Source organism: Pezoporus occidentalis, unplaced genomic scaffold (genome assembly GCF_034315485.1).
Source record: "Pezoporus occidentalis ecotype Australia unplaced genomic scaffold, CSIRO_AGI_Poc_V1 ctg10, whole genome shotgun sequence".
Lineage (NCBI taxonomy): Eukaryota > Metazoa > Chordata > Aves > Psittaciformes > Psittacidae > Pezoporus > Pezoporus occidentalis.
The window spans coordinates 7,540,623-7,554,557 of NW_026912779.1; the positions used below are offsets into that span (position 1 = coordinate 7,540,623).

Below are 13,935 nucleotides of genomic sequence, written 5' to 3' on the forward strand. Positions count from 1 at the left end.
CTGCAACTATGGAAGTAGCAAGTTAGTTCTTGTGCATTAGAACACCAGCTTAGTGTGGCGCTGACTTTGCTAAGGATTTATGCTCTACCACACTTTGTCCCACCTCATAGTTTTCCACAGCACACTTGCCTGCCTTCCTCTTCTGCTGTATAATGCTAACTGAGCAAATGGAATTGTGTGGCTGATCCTGCCTGTGTGGGATTGTCAAACAAAACAAGCAGTGTGTTCAGTTTACTTGTTTGTAGGTCCATTAAAAGATGTATCTTTACATTTCTAGGATTTAACTCAGGGCAATGTAAAATACTTTATTAAAATGTATTAATTGCATACATTATAGAAAGAAATATCTTTCAGTTTCATAAGTATGTAATGTTGGATATGTGTACTGGTCCCAGATTAACAATCGCATTCCTCATTGGACTCAATTTATTTTGTGTGTCTTCTAACTTTAGCTTATTTAAGAAATAGTATATAGAGCGGGTATCAAAGTTTTTTAAAGTGTATTTTTTTAGTCCCTGAACTCAGTGTGAACCCCTCAGCAAGAGGAGAAAAGCATGAGGCAGACCATTGCTGGCCTCCATCAGACTGAGCTGTACTCTTCTAAAGTAGAAATTCTTACGCAGACAAGTGTACTCAGGTCTTTTGTTCAGAGACAGTGACCGAAAAGGTAGGTCAGAGTTTTAAATGCATCTCTTTAGAGGGTATTCATACCCAGAGTGCATCTCTCTTCAGTAGTAGCTAAACAGTAAAAATCTTAAAGTGGAAATTAAAGTATGTATTCCTTCTGTAAAATGCTTTGGGACTGACTAAATAGATGCAAGCACAAAGCAAAGCCCAGTTTCCCCATGAAGTTTCTAAAACTGGACATACGGGTAAGTTTGGAAGCTGGCTGCAAGGTCAGGTAAGTAAAGCAACATTATAGTTTGGAAGAATATTTCTGCTGCAGTCCAATACTTGATTTTTTTTCCTCTTCTATAATTTCTTTTTAGCTCAGGTTTTCACCATCCATTGGAAGTAGAACACTTGTGCTCTGTAATGAGTGTAAATATCTGTTGAAATAGCACTTGCACAACACAGATGTGTGCTGAATATGTTTTCCACTAGCTTTCTGTTGCGTAACAGAGAAATTGGAACTAAAGGGGGGAAAGTAATTAAATCCCATACACAAACTTCTAAGTGGAAATGAGAATAGAATGTTAAGGAGATACTGCTTAAGAAAGATGCTTGAGCGTTGCAATGATGAGAACAGTAAATAATCTATGCTTGTACATCTTTCTTAGGTCAGAGCTTTTCTGTAGAGTCTTTCTCACGGTTTTTGGGTTGCGCACAAGTTACAGCTCAAGATTTGCAGTGCAAACCCTGGCACACTGCAGCACATGTGTGCAGTAGTCAGTGTTCAGAATAGGGACCTACGGTGACCCCCATCAGCCACTCATTGGAAGTCCTACATCAATCTGATCTTAGTGTTTTCCTAGCAATCATATTTTCAGCTGTGTTCTTGTGGAACAGACTTCCTAAGCATACTTCATTTAAAAAGTAATTTAAACTTCAGTACAGTGGCATTAACTGACAATATTTTTATTAATGGTACACATGAGTAGAAAATAATTGAACAGTAATGAGGACATTAATATCAGTATTGTGAGCCATATACAGTTTATATTTTAGTAGAGCATGTATCTTCCATCTTTTATAATGTACTTTGCAGAAATATAGAATGTGATTATGCTTTTTTAGTGTGTAGACTTGCAGTTATTGTTGCATTAAGTTGTTTTGCAGCTTGTCCTGCTATGTTTAATACAGCTGACTATATTACTATTTAAATTTTTTCTCAAAAGGCATAAAAAGCACAATTGTTTATAAAACAAAGTATGAAAATCTCTGTTTTGCTGTATTTTACTCAATGGTGCAGTATAAATTTGCTGCAGGAGAATGAAGCTTATGATGGAAGAGTAATGTAACTTCTGCACAGCTATAGTAGATGAGTATGTCTGATAAGTGTCAAGATCTGCCTCTTTAACCAAGGACTCAAGAAGGAAGCTAAGGGAAGAAAGGTGGCTCACAACTTGTATATTAAAGCTCACATTTAAAACTAGTGACAAAGATTTAAAAGTATTATCAACTCAAGGTTAAAATACAAGTAAAAAGTCCTATCTTTCCTTAACCTTATTTAATAATTTAGGTTTCCCTATGTATTTTTTCATTTCACCTTTTCATGCCCTGCTTTCCCTTTATATACTGTAGACAACTCTTGGCTAGTTTTTAATTTTCAAGCTGTGTTTCTTGGAGGTACTTGATAATAAATCACAACAGTGTGTTTCTTTCCATTTACTGCATGAAAGAGGGCACATCATTTCTGAGTTGAATGATAAGTCAGGTTGCCACAAATGCTTTGGCATAAGACCTTGACATTCATTCCTTCTCCACAGGTATTTATGTCAGGGAAACTCATTTATTTGAACACTCATGGAAAGTAAATACAAGAAGTGTCCCAGTATGACTAAGGCAAATTCACTGGAAAATAGAAGAAGAAAAAAGGTACAAAGGGAAGATGTGTGACTACAGAACTAGAATGTGGTTAGTCATTGTAACCTTGTGGCTGGATTGTTCTCAGGTATTTTTATTACTTACACAGAAATCAGTTGCACAGTTGCATGTATAATCTGACAGTGGGTCACACGTGAACCTGGCTGGAACAGGTTTGGAACTCTGGTCTCCAGATTACCGAGTTAGAGTCATAGGATGGTTTGGGTTGGAAAGGACCTTAAGATCGTTTAGTTGCAACCCCCTGCCATGGGCAATATGTGTTTTCCTTTGCTGCATGAAATTGTTGTGGTGTTTTAAAGCTTGTGATGATTACAATATTCTACTCTGAAAGGGATTAAAAGCTATAGCTACAGTGAAGCTGGCATTTATGGTCAGTATATAAAGAATGTCGTTGTTCTAAGCAGTCCCAGGTAGTTACAGGGCTGGAAGTTCCAGTGTAAGACAGCAGGCTCCTGATGAGTGTGCCTCTGCAAAGGAAGAGCAGGAGGCACAAAGAATTCAGCAATAGGTCTTACTCATAGTTTCTGTTTGCCCTTTGTTACTCAAGCCCTGAAGTGCAAAGCTGGCAGAGTGGTTTAGAAGTTGCTGCTATCTTCCCCCCCTGCAGATGGAATGAAAGCTGTCCAGGGCGGCTTATTTGTTACAGTTGTGTATTCAGTTTGAAAGCAGAAGGACTTCTAAGGGCAAAGCCTTTGTTTTGTGACTTGACTCAAGGTAGCATTTGCTCTTCCTCTTGTCACCAAAAATGAAAGTACTACGAAACTAGTAGTGTTTGCAGCTATGCAAGGGAAGCTGTATTGCCTTCATGGGATTGCCTATGTGTAACTACTTAAAACTCGTGGTGGGTGCGGAAATAAAAGTGGGTGGAACCCCATCTCATTTATCATAGTTACATTAGCTCCACAAGACTAGCTGGAGTGGGGAATCAGAGAATTTCCTTTCATCACAGAATGGTAGGTAGACCCAGAATTCTATAAATGGTACCCAGGGCATGACTCTGAATTCGTATTTTGGGGGATTATAGTTGTGTTTTAAAGTTACTTTTCCGTTCTTGCAGACAGGTCTTAGAGGTGGACTAATATAAACTGTGAGGGGACAGATGGTTGAGACACACTAAAGGTGTGTCAATTTTCCCCATGCTCCCAGAGGAAGGTAACTATTCTAGATTTTACTTTGTTGATGGCACAGGGGCTATTCTGAAACCATCCAATCCCCTCTTGGCTCAATTTATTTATTACTGACTCTACAGGGATTAGCTCATTCCTTAGGGAAATGCTAAGTGAGAATTGTCAAAGGGAGAGGGTAGTCCATGGAGCACCAGAGAACCAAAGAGCCAAAAGACTGGCACAACTGACTTTCCTTATGGCATGTATTTCTCTGTGTACCTGCCTGTTGTAGCCACTTCATCCTCCCCTTTTAATTTTCTCTCATTTGGGAGCTTGTAAAAATTCACAATATCAATTGCTGCTTCTTTCCTTTGTTAATTTTATGTATGTTCAGCTTCACCGTGGTCCCATCGTACTCATAGACGGACCTAAACCACATTCATTGATGCATACCAAATTGAATGTGGGTTGAGTCCTGCTGTGATGAGCTATAATCTAATCTGTTCTGCAAATATAGGAGTGATAATTGCTGATTTCAAATTTAGAAAGTATTTCTGAGGAAAAAAGTTTTAAACTATTTTTTCTGCAGAACTTCCCAAAGTTTTCTTCCTTTTATCTGGTGATAAAATGAAGGTACATAAAGAATGACACGTTCTGTGATAAGAATCCTACGATTTGTAGTCAATAGAAGAGACATGAAGAAAGAAAAAACATCTTAACATAAAATCTATAGAGGTTATTCCAAACAGAAGGTTATTATTGGATAAATGTGTCAAAGTACTGACAGTGAACACTATGAAAAGGACTCAGAAGCAGGGTATTTGGAGTGGAGAACTCAGACAGCACCACAGGCTAAACTGAAGCCTGAGATGTCAGTTTAGGTGAGAGCTGCAGAGCTCTGAAGCTGAAAATGAAAAGCCTGAAGATGCAAAAGATAAAGGAATGACAAAACCAGGTGCCAAGGGCAGGGGGTCTTTAGCAGCTGAATTCCCAAGAAACCAAAGAACACAGGGGGGACAAGCAGGAAAAGGGGTAATGTCAAATGTATAGACTATGGCTTCAGGATCAGAGAGAGTGGGAAAAGGATTCAGGGAGCAACGTGAAAGGCAAGCAGATAGGATTTAGCAATAGCTTAGCTGAAGGAAAAATAGGTTTGAGTGTTCTGGTGATGGAAGAAAATAAGTTTGACAAAAGGGAGAGAGATCTAACAAACTTGAAACATTTTTTTGTTGTTGTTAGCTGGAGGTGACAAGGCACATGTTTGATTCTACTGCTAAAAATGGGAGCTGGGAGTACAGCCAGGAGAGATTTAGATCACTCAAAGGCAAAAATGACTTCTGGAAATGCTGAGAATAGGTGATGTCTTTTAGGTGAAATAGTCATAGCACACCAAAAGAGCTCCTCTCAAGGCTCTGCAGGGAGAGGAAACTCATCTTAGTCAGTTTAGTCAATGAGATTAAGTTGGAGGAGGACGAGTTATTACTTCTTTCTTCCTTGACATGATATAGATTCATAAGTGCAATCATCAAAAAGATTAAAAAACGTTATGAAGATAAGATTTGGACTTTGTCAATGTCTTCCTAGTCGCCTGGACAAGTCAGATTTCAGGGAAGTGAATGCTGTAGATTCAAAAAGCTTAGAACTAGTCAAGCAACAGGAATTACTTTGCTATACAAAACACTGGGAAAGTTTTGGAGAGAGGTTCACAGGAACAGGTTCTGTATGAGGCTGAAAATGAGAGACGAGTCAGTGTGATGAGGGCTGTAGGGTAACTCCACTCTATGTGAGATTCAGGGTAAGCTCAGTATTTCTCAGCATTGTGAACGAGGTTGAGTTTTGATGCCCAAGAGCTGAGGGGACAATAAATTTCCTCTCCTAGAGAGGATGAAAAGTGACTTCTGTGGCTGCTTGTACCTGCCTGAGAGAGAGCAAGTCTGCAGCCATTGTAGACAAGAAGTCAGACAGTACCATGGCAACTGCTATGAGAGTCTGTCTCTTGTTGCCTTCTTATGTTAGGTTTTTTCTATCCCGTTGGTCTGAAAGGTTATTTTCTTTTCTTCCACACCTCTTGTAATTGATTGCTTTGCTAAAAATATAATAAAAATGAGAAACTTGACATGCAAATTGTTAAGACAAAAGTAAGAACACACAGAGGGATTAAATACTTGGGAAGGCATCAGGAGCAAAACTGGTTTAAATGGGCAGATGAGAAGGCATGTTTCTGTCTTCCATGTAGATATTTCACTATCTAGAAGAAGAATTTAGGCCCAGGAGTAGGAGTTGTTATTACAGATTGATTTAAAGATACAGGTGAAGAAGTACTGAAGGATTATCTGTCTGCTTCATATGTTGGCAGCTTCATATAATACAGTCCATTAGTTTTTGAAGGCCGCAGTGGAGTCATGTTTGCTTGAAAATGTCTTGGAGTTTTTCATGTTGATTGGTAAAGATTTTTGTGCCTAGGTCTTGACTGCTTCAGGGGCTTGACATCCATCTTCATGACCTTGCTGGCTTCATAGGAGCATTATTCATAACACCAAAGCAGCCTGAATGACTTCAGTAAAGGACCCCAAAGATATTTAATCCTGATCTAAGAGCTCAAATACCAAAGAACCTAGCTCAGATCTTATTTGCAATGATTAGTTATTTTCTCTTTTTAGAAAGGGGAACCTTACTTTCAGCCTTAAATGTGGACCTTCCACTGTTGAATTGATTAAGGATTGCTTCATAAGACTCTAGCCCTTCAGAGTCAAAACTTGTTCAAGAGTGGATGGAGATGAAATTATAACACACTTGGATGAAGAATCAAGTAGGTGTGTATAGAACTGTTTCTTCTTGAGATAGTTTTTAATTGAACTGCATACTGTATATTTAACAGGGAACCTCTGCCTATTTCCCTCAAATTTTATGCTTGATTTCCTTCAGTTCTTTGAGGTAACAAAATGACATTTTTTCTGCAAGATTCATTGAGCTAAAGACAACTTCTGTTTTTTTCTTTTACAGTTTTATTGGCTGTAAATATGCACACTGTACATATAATAGATAATTTCTGATGCAGAGAATATTCATGTATGATGATTACGTAAATGAGGAGTATGGTTGTACAACCCGAGGATGTGAAAACCTACTGTCTGCCCTTTGTTTTTCATGTGCTTCAGGCTTTATAGTGTATCTTATTTTGTGAACTGATGCAAGAATAAATCCTTTGATGACAGAATACCTGCAGGTCACAGTACCAAACCGAATGTGGATTGATCTCGCCAATTTGAGAAAGAAAATATGCAGTACAGAAAGTTCTTAGAGCAGCTTTCCAGTTCAAAAACACTTTGGTAAAGCTGGACAGGAAACTGTGAGTAGAACTAAGTGAGATTTTACACTTCTGCAGCACATCTGAGCTATCAGCCAGACGTTAGTGTTTTAATATGCATGACGTTTTCTATGGTTTAATGAGATCTGGAGCTATTGGCTCTGAAGATTGTTAGTACCCTGGTGAATAGCACTTCAGACTTAAGGCATACAGTGCTTCCTCTTTCAGTCTTCAACTTCTTGGATGGAATATATTGTTTCCCTAAATATAAGCAGCTGCCAAAAATCATTATATATTATAGCACTTCTTCTATATTTAACTCTGCTCATTAAGTGGATTACATGGTTTCCTTGCGTAATTAACTGCAGATCAAATATTCTATTGTAATACTATGTTAAAAACATAAGAAATGACACCTTTTCAGCAGCTTTTCTGAAATTCTTTAGGACAGGAGAGCTGCTCTGACGCTGATGTTTTCTTCCAGAAACATCTGGTCAATATAAAAACTGGATCTTTTCCTTAGAGATGTGACAGGAAAGTCAGAAATATCACAGATGAAATGTGCTCTGTTCTTTCCCACTTGAATCCCATTTAAAGAGAATTCTTTCTTTTTGCCTATTTTGTCCTTTCAGTCTCTGGGTAATAATGACTTCCTTCAGAGATTTCTGTTGGATGTGGGTTATCTGGACACCAGCAAACTTAAACATCAGTAGACCTCAGGGAACAGGAAAAATATGTAGATCTGGGTAGCAGCTTTGTATTGATTCAGTGAGGATTTGTTTTATTTGATAACAAAATAACATTTCTATTTATTTCACTAACTACTTAAATTTTATCTGTGAGAATTACTTAAAACCAGTTCTCTGGCATGTTTTAAAATTTGATCAAGACAAGCACCGTGGACCCAAACATTTCTTCATGTGAACTTGCAGAGTCCTAGATCTAAAGTGAACCCATTTAACATAAATCACATAACTAAGGTTCTTCCATTAAGACTCTCTATAGAAATGAGAGAGGGATTAGTTGTTCTAGAGATTTGATCCCCACCTAAGACCTGCATTACCCTTGACAGCACCTCTCTCCCTTTTCTGACCATAAGGCAATGCAGGGCAGCCACACTTGTGATCTAGGTGCCCCTGTTAATGCCTCAAGTAGGGGGATATAAGCTCAGTGGTCTCATAACCAAAAAGCTCAGTGTAACTTGGTCTTGGTCCTGTATCTTTGGAGTTAAGCAGTAGGCAAATATACAGCATTTCTGAGTTTGGTTCAAGTGTGATTTCAGTATAAACTGAGTGTATGTTAATAGTTATCTTAATCTGTACCTGAGACAGAGATTGCTTTGCATAATACTGCCACAAACTCCAGTTTATCTGGTTTGAAACTGAGTTATTATGTGATTTCTAAGAGTGGAATTCAGTTTCCCAGCTCTAAGGGTAACTATAGGTGAGAAGGCAGCTAGTTTACTACTGCATGTATAAGAAAACACTTCCCATTATGCATGTGTGCTGCCTCTGTTCTGCTCAGTTCTGCCCTTTACTCTTTTGTGCCTTTTTCCATCCTACATGGTGTGATGTAGTGGCAGTCAAACCATTCTGTCACCCGTCCTTGAGTCGAGCTACAGCATTTGCTCAGAATAAAGAGCAGGGATCATATTACTCTGATTTACTTGAGTAGCTGTGTCAGAGCAAGCCATTATGAAGGCCTTAATTATGGCTATTTATCAAATCAGCCTTAAAATAATACATACCTTTTTTCCAAATGCCATATTATTACCATGCCCTTTTTTGGCTGTTTTTATGAAATAATAGGAAGCTTTCTTTAAAATAAGGTGGTATTTCCACCCACCCCCAAAAGCTGAAACAGTCTTGATAATACTATACATTTTCACTTTATGTGGATTGAAAAGTAGTAAAATGCACAAAACTCGTGAGGTTCTTCATCTGTAATTTCTTACAAAAGAAAGAAGTGATTATTGCACATGCAACCCCACTCAACAGAGATTTATGATGACAAAATAGCCATAGCTTAGTGTGGGAGGTGATAAGTGACTGACTTTGAGGTCATATGAAAACAGTTACATATTTCAGCTGTAAAGACTTATCTCTAAAGAACAAGGTCAGGTTAACTCTGCTAGAACCGCACAAAGCAGCAACCTGATATGGTTGTTGCAGTGAATTGGAATGTAGGGGAGATGCATTACTTTTTGTGGAAACATGCCTTAGTGTCCATAAGGATTATCGCTTAAAATGCATTCCCTGCTCTGCCTAGCTGGTGATAGTATTTCCGAAAGTGCTCAGCAAAGTATAAAATGTAATCAATATATATATATTTATGTGTGTATGATTTATACTTATGTCTTTTTGAGAGGGCAAACCTTAGGCATAAGAAAGTACTTGCATCTTTGTTACTTTGCAAAGCCTTGCAAACTGTGCTGACCCAGTAAGTCAGGAGTTGTTCCATCTTCTTTTCTGACAGTAGGAATAGAAAGAGAAGAGACTCACCTTCTGATTCTAATTGCTTTTCCTACAGCACTGAAGTGGGAAGGAAAAGCAATCCCTTTCATTCTGTCTGGCAGCCTCAGTCCCCCTTTAGTTGGAGAACTAGAACCTACTTTGATTCCAGATTTGCAGTTTATCTTTTTGCCATATTTCTAGGGTTTATGGTTATTGCAATAGAAATTCTTGTCATTTAGATTGGAGTCTTATTATTCTGGGCACAGTGAAACGAATACAAGAACTAGCTTCCACTCCAAGAAGTCTCAAATACAGTCTGTTCTTCTGTGAGCTTTTCAGTTCTGTGTCTGTGTTAGCAAATAGTGTGGAGCAGTAGATGTGGATCTGCACAAGCGGTGTGGCACACTGAAGGTACTCACTGTATGTGTTATGAAGGTGAAGACTCCATGAAAAAAATACCCATTAATAGTTGATGTGCTCTTCCAGTTTAGTTTTGCCTTAGTCTAGTTAGTGCACACCAAAAATGGTCTGTAATGTGAACCAAAGCAGGTAAATGGGGATAATCAGATTTCATTTGAAAGTACATTATTGAGCAAAGTTAGCACACTCATGACTTTTTGTGTAAAACGTGCTGTTGTAATAGTGCCAACACCTTATTTGTGTCCAACAAGTTCATATCCTGAGTGCTTAATGAACCCATGTATCTGCATGGAATCCAGTTGAAACCAATAGCCTAATACCTTCCAATGAATCCTAATGACTTACAAAACACCTAAACGTTCTTTGTGCAGGGCAGTGATGATCTTGAGCAAAACTCAGGAACCACTGTTAGAGCAGAGGGCTGAAACACATTCACATACACACCCAAACCAGTGTTTCCTTTTGTACTGCTTCCTTTTTGCCCCACAACCCCAAAGAATTCTAACAAGATACTTGAGAGTATCCCTCAAAGCCTATGTTAGCCAATACACAGCTTAGTGGTTAAAGGCTCAGCTTTTTTAACTGGTATATCTTCGATCTTTTTAACCTAACAGCAGTTGTTAATAAAAGAACTATACTTGAAGTGAAATAGCAGTATAAAGTAAAACAGAGACATCAAAACAGCCATCTTCAGTTAAACATAAAACTGTGCATAAACATGTTGGGTAACTAGAATAAACTCGCACAAGAAAATACTTCCAATGCTCCTAATTTCTCCTTTTAGTAATTATTGGATGGTTCAGGAAAACAAGAATAGTATCTTTGTGTAAGATCACTCCTTACTAAAGGCAAAGTTCCTGAACAAGTCAGGACAGAATGGGTTATGCTGGGGGGATGGAGGAAAATACACAGATAGATTTCTTTGTAAGGAAATAATGCCTTGGCTTTACTGTTTTTGTTGTAGCATGATTCGGAATGACTGGCCTGCCTCCTGGTCCTGTGTACCCGAGTATATTGGTGACATGTGAAAAGCTGCAAGATACCTCTGATAAATCACCATAAAGACTCTTTTGCTAATGGTGCAACAGGAGCTGGATCTAAAAATAAGGGAAGCAGACAGAGCCTCCACTGTTTTGCCCTCTTTGAGGCAATGGTAAGAATTAAAAGTTGGAAAGAATCAGATGTGGGGTTCACACTGGAAATGACCAAGTTTACCCTTCACATGGCTGCAGATGTAAGGCCAAAAAGAAGGTAAAATAATGATCATACTTACCAAAATGTTGGGTGTTTCTGGGAGCTCTGTGTTTACTACACCACATGGAACTAATGGAACTCTTTCAAGACTGTTGGTTTGCAAAACAAGATATTTTCATTTACCATCATTCATGTAAACTTGACATTCGACTGATGATGCATTAAGGATAAAATTATGTTCTGCAGAAACAGAATGATATAAGAAAACTGAAATTGAATATATAAACTACAAATGGTAAAATATGGTTTCAGGCATTACAAATACAATTTCTTCTGAAGCTCACTATAGTTTAGAAACAAAGTTCAAAGTAAAAACATACGACATAAGGTACAACACGGCTACTTCTTTAAGTACAGTATCATCTTGTGAATTAGGGAAACTTCTAGGTAGCACATTAGCATCAGGGTCAGCATTACTACTATATCTACCTGCCACTTGCAGAGCGGAGCTCATCACCAGTTCCCACGGGAAGCTTAGTCAGCTCCTAAATAAATTGCAATAGTATGGTTCTAAATTGTATGATAAAACTTAACACCTACTCTCACTGTTAATGTAGGGTACAGTCATTTGTACAGAAAAAATTATTTGGGGAACTCATAACTCAAATGGCTGAGCAGATTTTGCTTATAACCTCGGTGAAGCAGTATAGGTCTCATGAGCTATGGCTTTGCAGCCTGAGCTTGATTTCTATGAAATCTTAAATGTAGTTCTCTCATGCTTTGCAAGACTAAATGAGGTATATGTATAATCAAATGTGAAGCCATTAAAGCTGCAGAGTTCTACTGTCAGATTCATTTCTTGGCTGAAAGCACAAGTGCACAGTTGAAACTTGAGATGCAAGTCTACAGTGGCACAAAATGCATCAAACTTTATCTGGTGGAAGCTCTGGAAGTTTTTGTCTTAGGATATGCCACTACTCAAACCAGAATGATTTTTCAGGAAGAAATATACCCATTTGATCTAGTGAAGATTTCATAGGCACACTTGGAATTTATGATGAAGAATGGGAAGAGAGTTAGTTGACTGATGGTGAAATCCAAGTTCTCGCTCTATCTAAGTCATCTGTTTCATTAAAAAATCAATAAAGCAAACAAAAAAAACCACATCAAACCCTCAAGTTTTGGGTTGAGTCTAGAATAAAAATGTTCTTTATCTCAAAAACATTGGCATTATTTCCAGTGTGGGCTACCTAAAACTGGACATAGAACTGGAGGCAATGACTCATAAATGCACATGATCACAGAATTGTGAAGGTTGGGAACCCAAAAATCAAGGCTGTGGTGGAAACTGATGTGAAACCCGGGGTACATAATTTTTCCGTGTATTCCAAGTCTTTTGGTAGCTACTATCTAGAATTAAAACACTAAGGATGATTGTGAGGCTAGAAGGATAAGAATTTACAGCAGCTCCTGCAGATACTGTAGCAAAGCTCCTTCCATGTACCTAAGGAAACAGCGCTGTACCATGTGTAAAATATTCCTGGAGATAAATTTAATTGATTTTCATTTTATCTATGTAATGAATTCTTTTTTAAGGAAGAAACAGTTCTTCAGAGCCTTTAAAATGGAGGAAGAGGGAAGTTGAATGCCTAATTCGTGTATCATTTGCAGCCCAGCATCCTGCAGGAGAGGGAAGGGTCAGAAGGAGGAAAAGCCAACAACTGTGCAGTTTAAAACAAGGTGCTGGGATGTTAAATGAGGAAGAAACAGAACTTCTTTTCCACAGCGTCAACTCTGAAATATTGGTTAAGTATAAAGGAAAAACATGCTGAAGCGCTTGAGGGGCTCTTGACCAAGGCAGTGGAAGCTTCATAGTTGAGTGACAGTATCTAAATACAACTGCAACGTGGCACGCTGTTTCTTGCAGAACTGTAACCAAGTGCCATCCTAACAATCTTCTATTGTACAATGCAGCCTAAATTGCTGCCTAGTACAGAACTCCTTGTTGGTGATGGCATTTTGTTTCTTTTTAATCTTGTCTACTGTAGAACTACAGGAAATGTTGCAAAAGAATTACAGGAAGATAAATGGGTTTTTCAGGTTCTCTGCAGGAGACTGGAGCAGGCTGCCAGGCAGAGGTTTCACAAGAAGCCTTGCTACATGAGATGCTATGGGAGTGTGGAGCAGCTGAGGAGCAGGGTGTTGCCACTATACAAGCTCTCTAGTTCCTGGCTGAACAAGACAGATTTGTTGTAGAAACTGAAGTTATGAGCTAATCCAGTTCCTTGATATGTATGACAAACGAGTGCCACAGAGAAGTGGGAAAGCGCATCCGGTGTCAGAGCTCTGGCAGGATGAACCCAAGAGGAGCAGCTGCCGCAGGTGTCTGTTTGTGGGATGCATCACATGAAATGTAGGTGAGTGAAATTGTTTTACTGACAATAAAGTTGGCACACAGGAAGCAGATTGAGAATATCTGACTTGTAAGAACAAGAGAAGGAGGTGAATGGTGCAGGGCCAGCATGTGCTTTCTCTCTACCTGCTGCTATCCAAGTTTGCATCAATTCCTCTGTAGTGGGATGCAGTCACTGGGTAGGGTACCAAACTGTGCCAGGTGTGGTATCCCACTCCTTTGGAATGCAAACTTCATGGGGAAGAGCAAACAGAGATGCTGCCAGGGTACTCTGTGGATGCAGTTCAGCCTCAAATAGTTGTTCCTTTTATCTTAAGAAGGAAGAAAAAAAAAAAGGCAAAATGAGTGGAGAGAGAACCCTCACTTTGGAAGAGAAATTCTTGCTCTATCCAAGAATTGATATGTGGAGTGGGCAAAGTTGATATGAATCTTGGTTTGATTAGTATGTACATGAGTCATTTATAGACATTTATCTGCTTTTCCCCCAGTGCCTTT

At 38.7% G+C, this 13,935-nt stretch overlaps 1 long non-coding RNA gene across 1 annotated transcript; it reads left to right on the top strand.

The window, feature by feature from the left end:
* Positions 1 to 208: 208 nt before the first annotated feature.
* On the top strand, positions 209 to 7,696 carry LOC134159608 (uncharacterized). Its single transcript, XR_009963205.1, has 3 exons — positions 209 to 2,538; positions 3,155 to 3,261; positions 7,593 to 7,696. It is a non-coding gene; the product is annotated as an uncharacterized LOC134159608 (long non-coding RNA).
* The last annotated feature ends 6,239 nt before the right edge of the window (positions 7,697 to 13,935 follow it).